At 42.5% G+C, this 20,881-nt stretch overlaps 1 non-coding gene across 1 annotated transcript; it reads right to left on the reverse strand.

The window, feature by feature from the left end:
* Nucleotides 1-9,165: 9,165 nt before the first annotated feature.
* Trnas-aga (transfer RNA serine (anticodon AGA)) lies at nucleotides 9,166-9,247 on the reverse strand. The gene has a single exon. It is a non-coding gene; the product is annotated as a tRNA-Ser (tRNA).
* Nucleotides 9,248-20,881: the final 11,634 nt, after the last annotated feature.

Consider the following 20,881-nt stretch of genomic DNA (forward strand, 5'->3'; position numbering starts at 1 on the left):
GAGAAAAAAAAAGGAATTGACGGGGACAGAATCGAAACTTCAGCGTGAGTCGTCGGTCCATTGTCGGGGCGTACAATCGTCGGAACGAAAACGCGACGTCCACGAGACCGGGGAATAAGTGTACGTCGCGGGAATAATGAAGAAAAAAAGAGACTACGCCGCTCTCTTCCCGCGAACGACGATCCACAGGAGCGTGTATCCTTTCGTTCCTTTTCTTTCTTTTTTTTTTCCCCTCCTACTATCTACTCTCGTCGGTCTGGGTCTGTCGACACCGGGGGGTGAAGTAATAAAGCAGGAAATTCCGCGCGACGCCACCGTCGAAAATTTGCATTTTCTGCTTCTGCAGTTTTTGTCGTGCCACTCCGATTTGTGAAAATCGCGGTTACCCTTGCGGTTCCGGGAATGGCAAATTTTTTACGATTTCACGGCGTCAGTGGCACGAAAACAGCTACGAAACACGCTGGAAAGTACCAGACCGGCGTCGACTCTGTCGTGATTACAAAATTCACCCTACACGAAGTCACGAATCTACGCTCGTATCTCCATGTGCATTTTTAAGAATGCTACTCAAAGTTGCGACGTCGTATCACGAGTTTGTGATATAGACCAACATATTTATTAGTATTGTTCGTCGCTTGATATTTGAGGCGGCATAGGGACAAAAGTATTCCACTCGTTCGCACACCATCCTCATAAAAGAAATCAGTCGAAAATGTAGAATAAAGTTCTGCATAGGAGGGTCCGCTTCCGGGAAAACGATTTTGAAAATCTGCTCGAAATACGTATACCAATTCTAAGTTTCGACTCGGTGAACTTGTGTGTATAAAGTTTTATTAAACAAAAGGCACGTTTTAATGATGACAGGAACAGATAAAACCAATCAGAAGTTATGATTGTATTGGATTTATCGAAAATAATAACTCAGAATCTTCCAAGTATACGCGACGAACTGTTCTTTTCTGATAGATAAGAGTAATAGATAAAAATGAGTAATGGGAACTAATAGATAAGAATACTCAAGGTTTTGAAGAAATACTAATAAATAATATTATATATAATTAATAATATAAGGAATATTAATAAATAATAATGATAATAATAAATAAATGCACGATAAATGATTGTTAAAGTTATAAATCACATAACAACTGTGTTTGTTACCTGTTCTTTTTCCAATTTTATAAATCCTTTGAAACAGCATCGAAATACGTAACATCAATATACTTAGAAATTCAAGAGATGTGACATTAATTTAAAAATATTTTAATAGATACTACTTTCACTGTCGATTTCTTTAATTTCGTACACACTGGATATCTATCCTGGTCTTCGTCCCTTCATTCCATAATTTCTAAGAAAACACTTTTTAATCTTTATCACTTTCAACGTTTTCAACCAGTCTTTATCCAGCAAAAATGGATACATTTTCAAAACGCAAACAATATAGTTACCGTATCTCGTAATGCTTCGAACAGATACTTGTTCTATCTCGTAAAGAATTTATTTTGCTGGTACGATAAGTTTTGAAAAAAAAAAAAGATATCAATACAATACCCATTGGTTAAGATAACACCATATCGACTGAAACACCGAAAATCCAATTGCAACATATCAAGATAGCAATTAGCATTGAAAATAGTGGCCAACATATGAATTACTTTTATTTAAGTCAGCTTTCAAGATCTTCTTTCTAACGAATAGGCTGCAGGGTTTAACGTATCTATAGGGGGAGAAGAATTGAAAAGAATTTTATAGAATTTGGAGGTTTTGGAAATAACATTGAAAAATGCAGAGAGCGCGCATAATTCTTAAAAATGTATGAAATATCCAGAGCGTAGTATTTTCTATGATATTTAACACGTAAAACAAACTTCTGCCCAAGTTCCATTTCTTAAATTATACTCGTAAGTATATTTGCGTAAATAAGTTTATTAAGATTTTTACTTATTTTCATAGATGTTCCATCAGTTTGACACCAATTTTCTGAAACACTTTATATAGCGATCTTGCTCTATAGCAATTGGGCCCTCAGAGGAAGCTTCATAGTCAATCAGAGGCGTCGACCTACCGGTCAAAGCGTATTGATCGCAATGTAGGCGGTCATACGGCGAATCTGCAAATAGATTTGAGAATGTACATCCGACCGATTATGCCAACGATAGGCTAAACGTCGAGAAGGCACTTCGATTCGCTTAATCTCGGCAAGCTCTACCTGAAATGCACGCTATTATCGTGACGCGCAAAAGGCAACCATCTACTAGTCGATCAAACACGCTCTCTATCATACGGATCGATATTGAAACCGGTGGATGCAGCACCCCCTGTCGGCCGAGGTTTGGCAAACATCGTTCACCTGGGAGGAATTCGCTTTCCATCGCGAGGAAAGTGGGAAAAGAGCCCATTACCCACGCTCCGTTGAAACTTGGCACGCAAAGTAGCGAGAGGAGTTGAACACGAAAAGGAAACGTTCGTCTTTAGGTCCCCCGAGTATCTGCTCCTCCAACCCCTTACCTCGTCGTGGGAATATTACCAGCTAGACTGGCTCGTTACTGAAACTTCGACGCCGATTACTTCGGGAGACTTGTATCGATGGTTAATCGAAGAGGGTGACCGAGGCTGGAGTGAAATGGTTCATTGGAAAAGACATTAGCTACTTTTTCTCGGAATAGAGCTCTGATTGCTAGCGATTTCAACGTCGTGAATATAAAAACACGAACTCGAGATAATTTATGGGATACTACGACGATTTCATCGGATGCTGGAGGAACGTTACAAAGTAACGACGCAGCGGTGCTTTGAAAGCTCGTTGCAACGTTAATTTTAGAAATACCGTTTGTACGAAAAGGATTGTTTCACGTACATCGTATACGTCGTATTGCACTCAGAAATTTTGCGTGAGATGAATTGCAAAATTATAGAGAAGGGAGGTAGAGCTTCGTTAAATGGCAAGAATATTAGAATTGAGTGGGATCCGTGGAGAGATAGTACCAGACGCGGCTCGTATTTGTTAATCTATCGCGGAAGAGCAAGGTCTTGACGAGCGGCAGGCAACAAAGGCGCGTCTGGAGCCGCCTGATTAATTTCGCAATGCGGAGAGGCCGACTGTTGGAATACTGGAAGATAAATTAGATCGTTCCAAGACAATCGCGCATCAAGCTGATTGCGGGACACGCAACGGCCTTGTTCAGAAGTCCGCCTAAATTTCTATCAATACACGCGAACGAACGACAGCCAACCGAGGGTGAATATGATACGGCTCCTATAAATCGTTGGATAACGTGCATGCATCTGGTCCGAAAAAAATGTTTCATAAATTAAGACGCGAACGATAAAGCTTACGGGATGAATCACTGTCTTCGTTGTGCAAAGATTACGATAAATTTGGTACAACAGAAAAGCACAAAAGTTTGATTCTTTTTGCAGGGGAAATAATATTAACTATTCAACAGTGATTCTTATCTATTATCTTCGTATCATGTTCAGACCGCAACTATTTTTTATCCAATAAAAACACCAGTTACTAGATCCAGTATGATTCATTGATCCAAATTATGAGAAGAGCTTCGCACTCGTGCAATATAGCGGCTAGAGTCTTAAAAATTAAGTAACAAGTGCGAATCTTTCTGTCGATATGTACTACTGAAACTATCGTTGGTTATTGGATTTCTCCATTCTTGAGCAATACATCTAGTCACCATGGCCAGCCATTAACCGTCACGATAAGAATCCATTTTGCAAGCCATCCAATTTTACACCCTCCAGCTGACTACCGGGACGAAGGAAAAACAAATTCGCCAGCATTCCCGTCACGTTCCAGAAGGACAAGTTCGTACGCGAAATTGCCGACGGATTCCCATTAACCATGGTCCTCCCCCTGTTGTCTCCCGATCTAAAGGCCGATTCGTCCGGTCGACTCGCGAGCGTAATTCCGCACTGGACCACGAGCACAATGCAGGCTCCATGTCGCAGACGAAGTAACGGATCGCGCTTCGTCCGGTGAATACGGATGGGGCTCGGTAACCGAACGGTTCAGCCATTGTCCATGGTAAATTACCCCTGCGAACGCGAGAAACTCGTTTCAGCCTGATCGAGCTCTGTTCGCTTGTTTACTTACGATACCGTCACATTCTCCACGGGATTTGTAAATGGGGGCAATAAATGTGGTAATAATAATAACGAGGGCACGTGGGAGAAAAAGCGCAAGGTGGAAATCGTTCATTGCTACGTGGATGACGAAGTTCTTCTTTATCTTCCTGGTTTTGTAACAATTCAGAACTCAAAGATATAGAAACGAGGAGAATACGGATAACACGAAAGGATATGTAAAATATCCTAAAAGGAATTTTCACGAGAAAATGTATTATTCCATCGTATTAATAATTTTTAATTATCCAAGATATTAATATGACGTTTGTTTCAATAGTCTTTACCTTTGATTTTTATCAATCTTCATCAGCTTATAAGCTAACTATATTATATCGTTTACTCTTCGATCGTGAAATGACATTGAATTCTGAAAAACATATAAATCGACGAGATCAGGGTACTGTTTGTTCTCTACCCGACCGATGACTCTCGATGCAAAGCTGAACTAAGACCGTTTCAGAGTCTCGGGTCCAGGATAATTGCACGCATGGGGGTTAAGTAATCGGCCAGGTCGGTCGGTTAAAGGGACCAGGGTTAATATTCATAGAAGATGGCGCTGATCTCTCTGAAGTTCGGATCGTAAAACTACTGTTAACGGGAATCCGGAACTTGTACTCCCAGAGGCGCCCATCCCCTTTATAGCGCTCACCTCCCTCATGGCGTCCTGCGATACGAGTCGACCGCGAGGACGGTGGAATATCTTGCGGCGGCGACGGATAAGCGGGGAACACAGAAATTGGATACAAGCAGCCGTAATACGTCCGGAATGTCGAGCGTGCAGACGGAAACACCTGAAAAATGTCCATGATTTTTGCGAGCTCCAAACAGGTACAGCTTGTTGGTTTCCAGGTGACTCATCCTTCAGGGAAATTAAACGTGAACCAAAAGCTACAACGTTTCTATCGTGAAAAAGAGGAATAGTTCGTAGGCATCTGCAAGTATTTCCTCAATTTTCAACAAATTTCCCGACAACATTTTTACTTTGTCATCTATGTCGAAATAATTCGCAACCATATCTCTTTTTGTTCAAGCCAATACACGAAAATCATCTGCCGATAGGTCTAGAATATAAGATGAATATTCTCATTTTATCTTACACAATAAAATTTGCCAACGATCTGATATCCAAAGGATCTATGTTTACCATACTGTAGCACTATACACATACTCCTGCAACAAAATTAACACAATTTGTACTTTAGACTAGTTTCAATGTCAAACATAAGAGAAACGTCTCGATTTTTGTCCAAAAATCGTGGGTACTTAAGATTCGACTGAAAAATATATTCAAAGGAGAATAACTCCTACTTTGTAAACCAGATATCGTAAGAGTGGCACGTAGTTCATTTCATACTTGAAGTGGCTCACGCACCATGGCTGGCGAAACTTATGGCAACTACGACATTCTCGACGAAGCAAGAAATAAGCCGACGAAAAAGGTCGAAAGAGCGAAGAAGGGTGGAGTCAAAGCGGCTTTCTCCATCGGACTGTCTGCGAATTATTAAACATAACGGTGAAATATCGCAGCGGCCAATACCAGCCAGGAGAAGGGAACAACGTGAGCTGCTTTCGCAACGGCCTTTTCGCTTTGTATATTCGGCCGGAACGGAAAGGCGCGAAAGAAGAGCGGCGTAGTTGCATCGATGCATTGACCACCGCGCCGCGCCGCGCCGCGCCGCCGCGATTATTCGATCCTCGAAAGGGCGTTTGATCGATGCGACCGACGTTGCGTGCCTGAAACCGCCGAGCCCGCCTCCTTTCGAATACACCAGCAACGCTAATGCTTTTGTGAATTTGTTTGGAGGAAGGTTTGAGGTGACTTTTCGCTTGAAATTCTCCTTCCTCTTCTGCATCTTGGAAATTGAGTAGTTTTTCGCAACTATATCGTCCGCCATTGAATCGGTGAGGAAGAGGAAGATGAAATTAGCTGGTGAAACTACCTGCATAAACGAACGCGATATAATTGCTTTCCATTAAATGTTTAAACTGCTACGTAGGCAAAGAGTACTTACGCTCCTGTAATATATGGTTAAAAAATTGTGAATAGTACATTATAAAAATAATTGCACACAAAAATATTCAATTTTATAGAAATGTTTCTATAATATGAACGACTTCAAACTCCAAGGACCTTATTGTATACGCAGTATAAGTTAGATTCTTGACAGGAACAAGACAGAGATATTAACACCCGTCGACTTTTCTTTCTCGGCTGATTTCCAGCGAGAGTAGCTCGTTTAACACGGAAACTCCCCATGGAACGGAAGCGTCGTTTCCGCGGAAGGCAACTGCAGTTACGATTATGGGAGTTGCGTTCCCCCGTTGACGGTCCTACTTACGGCATATTAGCGACTCCTGAGACGGCCATTAGTCGAGCTCTTACAAGATAGACCGTAACATTAGTTGACGCGACAATTGCCGACCTCCGACTCGCCTCTTTCCTTCTCTCTTCTCGAGAAAAGGCTTCTCGCGCCACGATAATAGCTACGCTTACACATCACTCGTTTAGATAGCGTTCAATCCTCGAATGGATGAATTGCATTGCGTATCTCCAGGAGACGACGCCGTTTAATTGTTATTAATCAGCCCTCTCGTTCTTGGCTCTATTCTCGTGTTCTCTGACGATCAACTAATTGTGGAAATGTCGATCGAGAAACATGACTCTAATGGAGTTCATCGTGCTGTGTGATATTAATTGTTAACTGTTGCACTCTGATCATTACGGGATTTTATTTATAGACGAGCAAAGGCTGTCCGCGTAATACTACAATGCATGAACGACGTCGGATTAGTATCGATTTATTTACGTTATTAGATGTATATGCATTGACGGTAGTACTACACTGCATTAACTGTAAGTAGTATATTTACTGTTTCGTATCGTCTCGATAACATGAGTACATTGCAAAGATTAACGAGGTGTCGTAGAAATACGATTTTTCTTCACTGACTCGATTTATTAACAAGTAACCTATCGGCTTTGTGGTCAAATTTTGCGAGTTTCCTAGACACAGGTGGTGACTAGGAGTTATTAGCTATTTAATTTCCATAGTTTCCTGCTTTCAACGTTTAACTGCGCTGCCTAGCGAACAGCCCTCAAATATTGTTATTTTATTATCCTGCTGTTGAATTGGACATATCAATGTCGTTGATACGTTGTTGGACGAACAAGGACCTAAAACCTTGGTCGAAACAGCATTCCAAATACGATTCGATCAAACCGTCAACCCTCGTATTCTATTTTCTTTAAGAAAAAGGATCTTTACTCCTGGACTACCTGAAAGGGGATTGCTATGTCTCGGTGGGACTGCACGCTCTACGTGGGTCATATCGAAAGCTCATAAAAATTAATGTTCCACGATAACGTGAACGCGTTTCGAGCTACACGCTAGCAATCCGATTACGGTCCACGATGTCCAGAGATCCAGAGCAACCCGAGGGTTTACGCGAGTATTATCCGTTTCGATATCCTCCGTGTGTTAGCCTCGTTACAGGGATTGGCCAAAATCCAGCGGCGCTAATGGCATTTAATTGACCCTCGTCCATCGGACGTACTATCCACGCGAAACTTGCTTCTTCTTGGTTTCGTCGTCGATATCTATTCGCGATTGATGCTAACCTCTCCCACACAGTAGGTTTCTACCAAATATCGATTTTTATTTGATATAAAAATTAGAGAAGATACCTAGTTAATTGCCAAGTACGTGTTATTTGCTACAATTCGTTGATCTATTTCTGATGGTTTCAAGAATGATATAACAAGTATTTTCCTTGAAGATTTTGTATATTTCTACGTGTTATGCGTATTCCGTACATTCCTACACGTTTGATCAACTCCGCTTTTTGCAAATATCAGTTTCATTGGATATCGTAATTACGCAATTAACTTATTTCCAACAAATAAGTGTCTCGATTCGACGATCAAAATTTACTTATTCGAACAACAACATAAATAGTATTAAGTTCGAAGACAAATTAGAAAAGTTATACTTGCGACTCTACTTGTTAATTTGTAGAGTTAATCGATATGACTTCTGAACGATTCAATTACTAATCGATCACCGCTTCGGAGAATGAAATTCTTGTTATTCTTAGCCCTTCTTCCTGTTCTTAATCCTTTCCCCTATACTCCACTCTGAACGTTCGAAACGAAGATAGTGTAGATCTATCGAACCTAGATAGATAGAGTTAATTGATCAACGGTACTTTCGAGCGATCCCAAAATAAACGAGACCAAGGAAGGGGTCTAACGTCCGATCTTACAGATATTAGAGTGTTTATCCGGGCTTTACGAATCCACTCGACGCATTGTCTGTTTGTCCGAGAACACACCACGGCTCCCGTAGGACCAGCTAACAACATTAGCTCGGGATTTGTCTTTAGGGCTGGATCTGGCTATGTTGGCCGACCGGAAGGGGCGGGAATGAGTATACCCTATTAATATTGCGGCTGTATCACAGTTTCACCAGACTTCGCGTCGTTAAGGGAGATATACGCGGAGATAGGCAAACAGCCGGTCGCCAGGACAGATGAGGGAGAATGTTGCGCCGTATCCTTTGCGTTCTCCAACTTTATTACGCTCGACTCTAATGTAAAACGATGATTTCGTCTCGCGACAGAAACAGACCATTTGATCGCCACGGATATTCATCCGATGGATTTCCTTGTTTTACTTACGATTTGCACTTGGACGATCTTAGAAGCCCTAGAAAATATCATTAATTTCGATGTAAAATGAAAAAGTATGGAACTACTAGTTATTTTTGAATCGTAGTTTCCTATCATTGGAAAATCTCTAAAATCGGTGCAAAGTTTGAACATTAAAAATCTTTTTCTCGCCTTCCTCCGCTCTGATCGCAGCAGAGTTATCCAGAGTGAATACCCGGTACGGTATTCCTTTGCATCGCAATCGCGAGTCTCAACGGAACTACGGTGATACGTATTTAACATAAACGAACGTTGTCGCGTTTGATTCTATGTATATAAAAGAAAAAAAAATTTCTTGTGCAAGTTATTAATCGCAGTCGGTAGGACTCGAACCTACGCTCCCAGAGGGAATCTGATTTCTAGTCAGACGCCTTAACCACTCGGCCACGACTGCTCGGTTGCACACTCACCAACAAGATATAGATATTTCTCCTGATTTTTGCGGACATTTTATTCCAAGCAACGATGACAGCGAACGTATTAATAAAAAATACATCTGTCTAAAATGCAACTTTTTACAATTATAATATCGAAAATTATCGAATAGAATGTCATTGATTATCAAAGACGTGCAAAATTAGAATTCGAAGAGTCGAACGCAACTATCATTTATTCGCGAAATCTCTGGAAGAATCATTAACGCACAAATAAAACAAGCCGATCCGAGACGACGAGCTCGATCAGTTTACCTAGTCAACCAGAGGCTTGTATCTCTGGAGAACGAAACGTAATTGTATAAACAGTGACGTCAGTCTGCGCCGTAATAACGATGGAAACGGCAAGACCTTTCTCCCCCTGGGAACGACCCATATAAGGGTTGCTTCATTAAATACTCGGATCCCGACGAGGGCTCACCCTTCTCCACGAAATTGGTGCAGAGAAAAGCCAACGATTGTAATAATAATTACGTGATATTAATAATCGTCGAAGTTATGCGCGTAACGACGCTTCTGCGCGATTTTGACGTGCCTCCATCCCCGAGATAGTTCCCAATTATAGTCGTAAAGACTATATAAGGTTACCAGCCAACGACGAATTAAAATGTCCTCTTAGCGGGGAACTTTCAATGGTCAGAATCAGAGATGCGTGAAAGAATGCAGAAAGATCACAGAACTTTCTGATATTCGGATGAACGAACGAATCGTAAAAAGAATGACGACAGAGACGAATCGAAGAAGAAAAAAGACACAAAGGAGTATGATCACGATTGATCTTCCACGTTTCCAGCAATCTTTAGGGACCAAGCTTCATCGGCAGCAACTCTGGTCGGTTGGAATCGAAGCCAATCACAACTTTGACTTTGGTTCGATTCTCAAATTCACTCCCCCGTTGAAGATCTCACAGAAAGAGCGAATGAAAATCAAACGGCGGCGGATTAAAAGTCTTCAAAAGTCGATGGAGTCGAAGGTACGTTTCAGATCGGGTGTCTCTCGCGAGAGGGGAGCATTATTAATGACAAGAGGGTGGCAGCAGCACCGTTCTACGGCTGACACCGCAGTCAGTCGACCCGGGACGCCTAATGACGATTAATTCAATGTCTTGGTGGCACGGGACTGCCAGCAAACTGTCTCACAACGCGATAGCTCTCAGGACTTCCGTTCGGTACCATGTTCCGTCCTCTTGCCCTTTCTCTCGCTGCTTACTCTGAATCCGCTTCAGCTGTTTCAAGCGAGAGGCGTCGCCCATTAATCAACGCAAACGAACACGAATAATAATCGATCCTGAACCCTCGAACTGGCCACTGGCCTTCGGCTACGTCGCCCAGTTACGACCCTCTTCAGAGCTATTAGGACGCTCGCGAAAGCTTGAATAAATGTGAATAACTAAGCTTCAAAGATTATGAAAAATATCCATCGTCTCGTATAACGCGTGTAATATGCTCGTAAAGGGTATCTACGAGCGTTAACGCTCACCTCGATCCTTAATCTGGTTTTACAAATGTTGCAACAATCGAAAATCCGTGTCACCCGCGGCAATTAACGAGACTCGAGCGGCCTCCCCGTAATAGCGTGAAAATATGCATAGCCTATTAATCACAGCGAAGTTCGAACCGATATCCCCCGAATAATAACCGATTTCAGAATGGATTTTTGCCCTGAAGGCGAATCGCCACCCCCTGGTGCCTGCCTCTCGAAGGGCAGTAACGACACCCTTACAGCCACCGGCTGCATAATCACAGAATTTGAAATTCCACTCTTCCACCGTGCTGTCTCATGCAACTTTTATAAAACGAGAAACGATTGTGTGGCGGTCGTAAAAAATCCTTTGAATCTAACTCAGGCTTCCGGAACGGAATTCCAAATTTTTTGCTTTCTTTTCAGCAAACCAGAATCTTCTAGAAACAACTGATAGAAACCTTCGAGACGTGGATTCCATCGAGCCATCTCTTTGGCCAGTCACCGTGGTCGTTGCGTGTATTTCAAGCAGCCGTTATTCACCCGCTCGCCCTTTGGCGATGTTACATATTTTACTCTGCATTATTCATCATTTGACCCTGGAGCAACCCTATATTACACGTCAAGGAGAGCTTCTCCCTCCAACCACTCGCACTGCAACACGGCATTCCCTTTAAGAAGCGGACGAAGACTGACCAATGAAATTAACGCGTTCAACTTAGTTAACTTTATCTGTGGAAAAGTAAAAATGCAGAAGGAACCAAAAATATTTTTCTAAAATAATGTCGCAGCGACAGCTCTGGGGAAGATAAGAAACGGCGGAGGGTTTGTAAAAGGGAAAAGGCATTGACAAACCGAAAATGGACCATCTACCTCTTTTTTATTTTTCTGCGATCGTTAACTAGGATCGTTAAACGGCAACCCTCGATAGGTTATACCTTTTTCGAAGTGGAAGGCTCGAGTTTTCGTTCGTCAAAGTCACGACAACGTTACGCGCGATAAACCATCCCGAGATTTCGCTGATCCCGCACGAAGAACAAAGAAACGATGGGAATATCAATGGGAGAGCGTGGATTTCAAGGGGTCCATTCCCGGAGACGAATCGCGGCCCATTCGACTCTTTCTGATCTTCTCAGAACAGTCTCTGCTTTATGGAACGCGATAAAACTTGCTCGAGAATCTTCTTCTTCTTCTTTGTATTTTAGTAATCTATCCTTAGCGCGAAACTGTTTAAAAGACAGAGATAAAAGTTTCCGTTGCATCTGCAAGTAAGCTGCAAGCTCGAAGAAACTTGAGTTATTCCACACTGTGTGGTGCATCGTGTATCGATAAAATTTACGGATAGATAAAAGGTACATTTCAAGGAACTCGATTTGAGTGCATTCGTTAAAAGATACGATTCAATATACTCAAAATTAACAGTGCAGAGACAGTCTAACAGATGACGTGGCACGTGCATCATCGTGAAGAAGTTCGTGTTATTGTGCTAAAAAATTAGTGAATAAATACTTAAAAGATAATCAGTTTGAAAATAAAAGGATTAATATCGCATTTGTTGGGTATCGATGGCACACAGTGGATCAGTAACGTATCGTCGATACTTTTTGATATTAACGATATTATCGATCTTCCGCGGATTCTTCAAATTCCTCGATGAAAGTTAGCAACAACGAGCAAGTTTACGAGCGAACGAACACGTTCGTTGTTTAACGATCAAAAACAATCGAGCGTCCGCGCAAGCGGAACGATATCGCGTGCGAGGGAGTCGACATAAAAATTTGTAGCCCATCCCTGCCGGAAGCAAAGAACCAGTGATGGGCTCCAGACGTTTCGAATCATGTTCAGGATCTACGGAAACTTCCCAATTCGCGTAACGCTCGAAATTATAGCTGTTGGAAAACTTTAAAGAGCTGAAATGGTCCGACACGACTCGAACAATCCTAAGTGTTCGAGTGGGTGATAAAAGTGGAACGATCAGTGTTCTGATACGTTTCTACGATTTTTTAACATCCTCTTTGCTTCGTAACTCATTTGTGACGACAAATCTGCGCTGAGATACCGAATGGATAATAGATCAGGGAATGTAACGAATTTAAACACACGATCGGTCGAGTACCTATAGTTCAAAGCACATACATTTTGGTAGGAATTCAACGCCGTTTATCTGTCATGATCGATGTATTCACTGCAACTAAGAAATACGAACATTATTAGCGAATTCTCAACATACTGTTAGGGAAAAATAAAAGAAAGGGAATGGTTATTTTAAACAACGAAGGAAACAGACCGTTTACTTGGAAGAATAAGGGGAGAATGGAAAGGAAGAAGGGGCGAGTGAAATATCTCTAAAGAGCTGTCGTAAAACTAGCCGCCATGAAACTCGTATCTTTGCACCCCCTTACAGGGGGTGGCTATGCAGGAAAAGGGCACAGTGTGTCGCGAAACGACGCGTCGTCAAACGAAATCGTCTATACACGACGTTCGTCATAAGTATTTACATGTTTCCGTTGGAATCGGGTCGTGGGCGGGGTATGTCGTAAAAATCCGCACTGAAACGAGGAGCGGGGCGAGATCGAGGAGAGAATAAAACGTTGCGAAATTTATAAGGGTGGATCATTCTCGCAGAAGGAACGACGCCTTCGGGAACACGGGGCAAACGCGGGAAATTTGTTAAGACCCTTTCAAACTGTGTTACGCGGATCGCTGCGACCAGGAAAATATGTTGCGGTTGTGTTTTTTTAATATTTCATCAGCGTTTCTTATGAAAAAAGAAGAGTTTCTCTTTTAAAGCGTCTGGGCGCGACTCCAGAAAATTCCACGAAATACGCTGTCGTTTATACGACTCCGCTTTCTAAATTCTTACGACGTAACAGTGTCTAGCGAAAGTATTTGAACATTTATAGAAACTTTACTTTGTTTGATCCTCTCGATATTAACGGTAGTCAACCATCGTCGAGCGTTTTCTGTACACTGACGCTGACTTTAGTCAATAATATGAACATCGGTGAAACAATAATGTTTCAAAAGAATGGAATAAACATTGCGTTCGCATCACCTCAGTTACAGAGAGAAGAGAAAGAACAGACGCTGCAGAGGATAGTAATAATTAAATAAGCAAGAATAATTATATCAGAGGAAGAAAAACAATGCGCGCAATATATTCGTATAAATTTTCTATGATAATTGTTCAAAGGGACAAGTTCAAATTACTTTCACCAGTCATACTGTACATGCATTTCGATATTCAGATATTCGGATTTCGTTTGTCAGACCAACACTTTGTGAGAAAACACACTGTAACCACGACCTTACATGTGCTTCACTTGCGTGCATCGAGCACGGTCAATTCGTGACAAAAAGAAGATATCGGTGGATCATCGACGGTAATACGTGACATCTCGGTGTCCCTCCCAGGGAACGGGAACAAATAAAGTGGCTGTGTCAACGAGATGCTAGCAGACAGACAGCCGTAACGCTTTATCGGTTGGTCCGTCGATCATCCTCGCGTTTATTCTCCGGGCTGAATATGTTATCGGCATAATCCCTCTATAACGAGCCAGTTAGATCGGGAAGAAAGCGTACAAGTTGAATGGCAAAGAGGGCTGTGTGAATAGAGAGAGCGAGGAGGAAGAGGAGACGGGCGTGGAACGAGGCTAAAGGGATTCTAAATCGCATTTACATGTTTCGATAGGTGCCGTCCGATCGTAAAAGAAGCACTCGACTCGGGGTAAGGAAGAAAGATCAAATAGACGAACATTGAAAGAGGGGGACACGGTCAGCAACGGGAAGGCCAACAGGGCTCTGTTCTGTCTTTGATGCTGAAGACCGAGAAAGGGACAAGGGGCGCGTCTAACCAAACCAACGGCGACGTTCAATCGAATTTTCGGTTTGCTGCTACAAAAGAGACGTCCCACGGGAACGGGCCGATCGCCGATGGACCAGCTTTTTTAATCAATTTCCAACACGTGGCATTGGCTTCCGGCAGGCTCGCCCTTTTTCGCCAAACCGTGTCGGTTCTTAATTCTTCCCTCTGTTCTTTCCCTTTTTGCTTCGCTGAGAAAGGGACAGTGTGTAATCTTGACGTATTCGGAGCGATATGGTTACTCGCTATCGGAGTTAATTTTCTTATACATGTAAGTAATACAGAGGTCCTCGTATATTTTATAAAAGAAGAGGATCTTTTTATTAAAACCACGCGTTGGTAAGTTTCACTGTAAATATAATTTTACTTTTGCGCTAACATGGATAAAGACGATCTTATTATCGCTTTATGTGCTAGAAATATATGTCTTCTTCTTTACATTCGTCGGTAGTATACATAATTGTACATCAAATGCTTCGGATTATATCTCTTATCCTTATTATTAATTCTATTACTATAATAGGTACATCAGGAAATTAAACTTCTATCGATATCCTTTCAACGAATTTTAATCTTTCGAATCACGCACTTTGAAGTTAAGTGCACGCGAGTTATCTGAAAGAACGGAAAGAACGAAAGTCGGATGAGGGATGAAATGGATGAGAGTAACCAGGGATACATCGTGGGATCGACCCCGAAAAAGAAGATAGAAGGCAAAATGGATTGCTTGGACAAACTACAATTACCAGTTACACAATGCGCTTCCACTCAGCGAAGGTTGTTCAAGGTGAGAGACGAGCTCTCGCCCGAAACGATGAAATTCGAACCGCTTTGAAGATGTTTCTGCACGCGTTAGGGTTGCCCCGAACGAAACGCTGCCGCCTCGTGCCAAATCTAATTTCGACCTCTACTCTCCAACCTCTCCCTTCTTCCTCCACCCTGCAGTCTAAAGCCACTTTCCAAGAGAAACTCTCCCTTTCGTTGTCGAAACTTCGCACTTCATCGACGGGTGGCTTGGATTTAAATCGCTTAGAAAGTCGTTCGACGACTAAACTAACTATTCAACCTTCGACGAATAATAGACAATTTCGTCAAAAGAAACATCGCTCTTCCTTCGGTGAATTCAAAACACCAAAAAGTATACAGTGGTTTAGAAAAACGTATAAGATCCTCTAAAAATGTTGTGCTATTTTGCGTTGTACCAAACGTTTTGAGACTTCACATACGGATACAGAAAACCCTCGATTTAAGGTGCAAGCGTAGGCCAAGCAATCCCTCCGACGATTCTATCCACCTTGTCGAGCCTTGACAAACACGATTCAACAAACATTCCTGTCCCCCCTTAGCGAAATGGAAGGGAGAAGAGGCCTCGTTGAATCATTGAATCGGGCCACGATTCCAGGAATCGTTCGCGGAGACTCACTTTTCCTTGATAAATAATACAGTCGCTCCCTTGGCTCATAAACCAGCGATGTCTTCGATGGTTCCCTTTTCAAACGAAAGTAACAAGGAGGACGAGTGCACTGAAAGAAACGCCGAGAGGAAAGGCTCGAGGCAAAATCGAACCAGGCATTGCATTGTCCGAGCTTCGAGTGGGAGCTCGCGTGTTCCAGCCTTGTGGCACTCGACTGACAACAACCCCCATGGCACGGGGGTTGCCTCGAGTGTTCGATGGAAAACGTCGAGCGAAAACTCGATACACACGGCTAACGAGAGGAGGAAGTAATGGGGCTAAAGGGGAGAGCCAGTGGCAACCAAGGGGAAAGTGCAAGTGGTATTAAAGTCGAAGAGAGTCGCGGGAAATTCTATTTCCCGGTGGAAGATCCTTCGAAAATTCAGCCCGTTTCTTAGATTTGTCTAACGATTTGACAACGACGTAAAAGACGATACACGATGATACGTTTAAAAAAATGGAAATGTTCAATGCGAAAGAAAAGATTAACAAAATTGAGACAACAAAAATATTCGTAACGCGTAACAACCTAATATTTGGATTTTCCTGAAATATAATATTTCCGTAAGAAACGAACAGAAGTCCGGGCACCGTGTTCCCAAGAACTGCGGAAGTTTTATCCCGAAACTTTTCATGAGTTAACGGATTTCACCCAGAAGGGAAATGCGAGTTTTCCAACGGACTGGTTCCTCCAGACGGGAGTTCTCCCACGTTGACAGTCTGTAAAACTGTAATTGATAGCCAGAAGTAACATCCAACTCGTCCAGTGAACCATCTTCTATAGCGAAACGGTTCAACTTCTCTCAACTTCAACTTCTATTCGACACTTTCCTCTGAAACGCGCGCGACGTTCAGCTACAAGTCCTCCTTTACATCATTCCACGTAAATTAGTTTCCAGCAGTAATTATTGGAATAGAAACGAAGTCGACAGGATCGATGAAATTGCCCTGGTCCTAGAAAAAGTCAAATAATAAGAGGGCGGCGTTTGAAGGTATTCGTCCCGGTGACTGCCGGAACGAATTCGAATAGAGACGATCGTAGCCCACGGGGAATCTAGCTGTGCCGGGGTCGATAACCAATTAGCGATCCTCGAGACAAGGGTCGGAATAGCGCGTAAACAGCGCGGACGAGGTAGCTAGGGCAACGAGTTTCCAGGCCAGCGTGACGACCATCTTAAATTTTCCAACCCCTCTGTGTCTCTCGCTACAGTTTAATCCGTCTAGTTCGCTTGGCAGATTAACGAGTGCATTTCCCGGGGAAACGAGGTCCGATCGGCACAAGGATCGATCGTGTTCGGCTTATTAGTCGTCGTGTGCGATTCTTCGGCGAGTTAATAAAAAGTTCCTTGAGTATCCCGTTGAAAGGAACGAACACAAAGGTGGCACTCGATGGAACCTCGAATCTCGTTGCGATATTAATTTGAAATGCAGAAGCAAAGCAGTTCTTTACGATTAATTGATCGCTAATAAATCTATATGTAATGTTTATGATTCGTTGAATTTTAAAAAAAGATACGTATGTATACAATGATTAAAATGATGTATAAAATCGTGTCATATATAGGAAGTAAATACTTTGTCGCCGCGTCATATGTGTAAAGAAATTCTTATTATCGACATCGATCAGATAGATAAAACGTTATTGATTTCAAGCGTTAGGTTAGGCGATAAACATTAAAAAAATTCTGATAACGGCTGTACACCTGTTGTACTTATTTATTATTTATCGTTGACTGATTCACAGTTAACGGTACCGCGCATGGATCGTACAATCGGCGATACAATGTCCCTCTCCAAATGATCGATCGACAGCACGACCTTGAAGGGAAATCGTAGCGGAATAAAGGGAGGAGACTCGTTAAAAAACTTGACTATGTCTCGGGGATGGATCGAAGAAGCGCGGAATATTTCACGTAAACGCGGCGAAAAGGAGAGCTGACGCACGACGTACGTCACGCACACGCGAACCTCAGCTCAGCCTTGCATGGCCGATGGACCGAACGAGGGATGCATATCAAGCAGGCTTTTTGCCCGCTGGCAAATTTGTCAATGGACCCTGGGGCGGCGCCGAGGAGAATCCACCCTCCCTGGCATGTCTCTTCCCTTATATTCTCCGCGACCCGTCGATCATCCTTCGCGCCTAGACGCGCTTCACCGTTTCCAAGTGCCATGGCGCGAGCTGTCGACGTGAAAAAATCACCAGGGAGACATTTCGCTCGATCGACTTTGAGTAGGAAAATCTTAATAGAGGAAGCAGAATGGCCGTAGAGTAGAATGATTCGAAGTGAGAATCTATTCGGTTGCTTATTAACGAGAAAGATCCATCGACAGAAAAATGGAAGAAAGAAAATTATACATGCACGAGATACAAGGTAATGTACGAAATAGCACAATCCACAAATAGTGGAAGTATCAGCTCGTAAATGTTTAAGTAAGTAGAGCAACCGACGAGTGTTGATCGTTTTAAATGGAAATTGGCGTGGAACTATGTTGACTGGCGATAAAACGCCAAGTGATACTTTTGAAGACAACGTCGTATCACGTAGACGTCGAGTAAATTTAAAAAATATATTTAACGGTAAACTATCTCACGATAATCAAGTACGTCCTTGATGAAATTCAATTTTGCAAAATTACGACCGTCGTCCGACTAAACTAGGCTCCATCGACGGAAGTTCGAGGACAGAAAAGTGACCACAGTGAATGTAGAACAGCACCCTAACCCAGATACATTTGCGACACCCTATTCGACTTAAATTTAGGGGACAGCCATCCGGATGGCTGCGGTCCAAGCAGAGTTTGACCTTGCGCTGCCATAAATATTCAAGAAGGCCAGGAAATCGGGTGAAATCGCTTGCCACCTGCGACCGATAACCTAAGGAGAGCATTCCTGACACATTTACCGCTGACTGTGGCGCGAGTATTGGTAACGAGGGTAGTCAACAGAGGATCCAATAACGTCCTTGTGCTACCCTTAGAACGATCTTTTGGTGCCATTAAAAAAAAAAAAAAAACCCTCGGATCGTTCGAACAACCATCCAGAGACGATAAATCCTAAAAGTGCTGAAGTTTCTGAATACCCGGTGAATCTCGAAGGTGGAACGATTTAAAAGTATTATCCATCGAGATTGTTCGGTGGTTTAGGGGTGTCTTCTTGGCTAAAAATCGCAGTTCCTAACAAAGTTTCCGGCCCGTTAACGACATGGAGGAAAACAGGGATGAAGGAAAAAGGGCAAAAACTGGGAACGATCTGAAACGACGAGACAGGACCAAGCCAGACCCAGACGAGACGAGACGAGAGACGGCGAGGTCCAGGAAATGGATGGATGGTCGTTCGCAATTTGGCCCCCCAATAACCGCGGCACAAAGTAGCCAATTTATAATCCCCTGCCCCTCTTCCCAACGCTGGATACTTTTATCAACGTACCTGCCCCCTCTGCCTTCTCGATGCAAGCCGTTCGTGTATCCTTTCCTCTGGCGCGTTTCGACCCAACGAGCAGACGGCAGTGCGCGCCGATAACGGCCACGACTCGCGAGCAATGGCCCGAGAAATTAAACTTGTCCATTAACTTTTGATCGAACCGCGATCAAGCTCTTCCACTACTTTCACTGATTTCTTCGATTTCTACTTTGGAAGTCGATGCGGGTTGCAACTTTTTTTTGGTATAATTATGAAAAACGTTGCGAAAAGATGGAAATATAGATAAGGGAGAAAATTACAGGATCGTTAAATTTGTATGGAAAGTTTGTCAATGTTTGAATTGTTGTAAATTTTCGAAGAGTGGTTGTACAATGAAGTAGATTTGGGCTTGCAATAATCGGAAAGTTGAAAAATATTAAAATATTGAATATTTCAGTTTTCCAATCTTGGTTAACGCGAACGAGTAAAATGTACGTGTTTTTCTTCTATCTTGCGGCCAAAATTCACCGATTTTCCATGAATGGCAATTTCGAAGATTACGGGAAACCCAGAAAGGTTTTCCATCTTCCTACGAAGAATGCTTCGAAATTAATTGGACCGCTGTAAGCACCACGAGGGTTCGTACATGGAGGAAGAAAGACTCGTTCGATCGACACGAGGCCTAAGAAAGCCCATGCATCAAGGATCGATCGAAGCAGTCATTCACGAGCGAACGTTTTACGAGCGTAATAGTCCACCCTTAATGGACGATGGATCAAAAAATTTATCGCGCGCGAAAGCTCGGTAACCGACTGGCAATTAGCGACCGGTCGTTCCGGTGAAATACAAGCGAGTCTTTTATGGGAATGTCCAGGGTAGTTACACCCGAGAATCTTCTCTCGCAACAAAGTAACACTATAGGTATTAATGTTACTTTGTAATTAAAGAGGAATATTTGGATATAAAATGGAATGAATCTATTAGATTCAAAGGTACAGATATAATCGATCAAGTTAACTTAACAAGATAATAATCGAGTAAAATAATACCTTAATCTGTTAATTAATATACTTCAACCACAAGGTTCTACTTCGCTTCACAGAAGTAAACCTGGATAAAAATAAGGCAATTTCAATGTTAGATCAATTTTTATTTTTGTATGAAAGAAAAGCGATTCGTTTTCCTTTAAATCATCATGCACATTGAAGAAATACCCAAAGATACCGATCGAAACTAGATTCAATTTCACTTTGACGTTTTTCAAGAGTTTGTCATCTCCTTTGGGAAAAAAGTCGACACCTAAAAAGGATCCAAAGTTTGCGTCCCTCCGCGACGCACAGAACTCTGATGCCCATCAAGGATTAGAACGAACTGCGAAATTCCCAAGAGTGGGAAGGGGAGATGGGTTCTACGACGCA

The sequence above is a fragment of the Bombus affinis genome, chromosome 14 (assembly GCF_024516045.1).
Source record: "Bombus affinis isolate iyBomAffi1 chromosome 14, iyBomAffi1.2, whole genome shotgun sequence".
In the NCBI taxonomy this organism is placed as follows: domain Eukaryota; kingdom Metazoa; phylum Arthropoda; class Insecta; order Hymenoptera; family Apidae; genus Bombus; species Bombus affinis.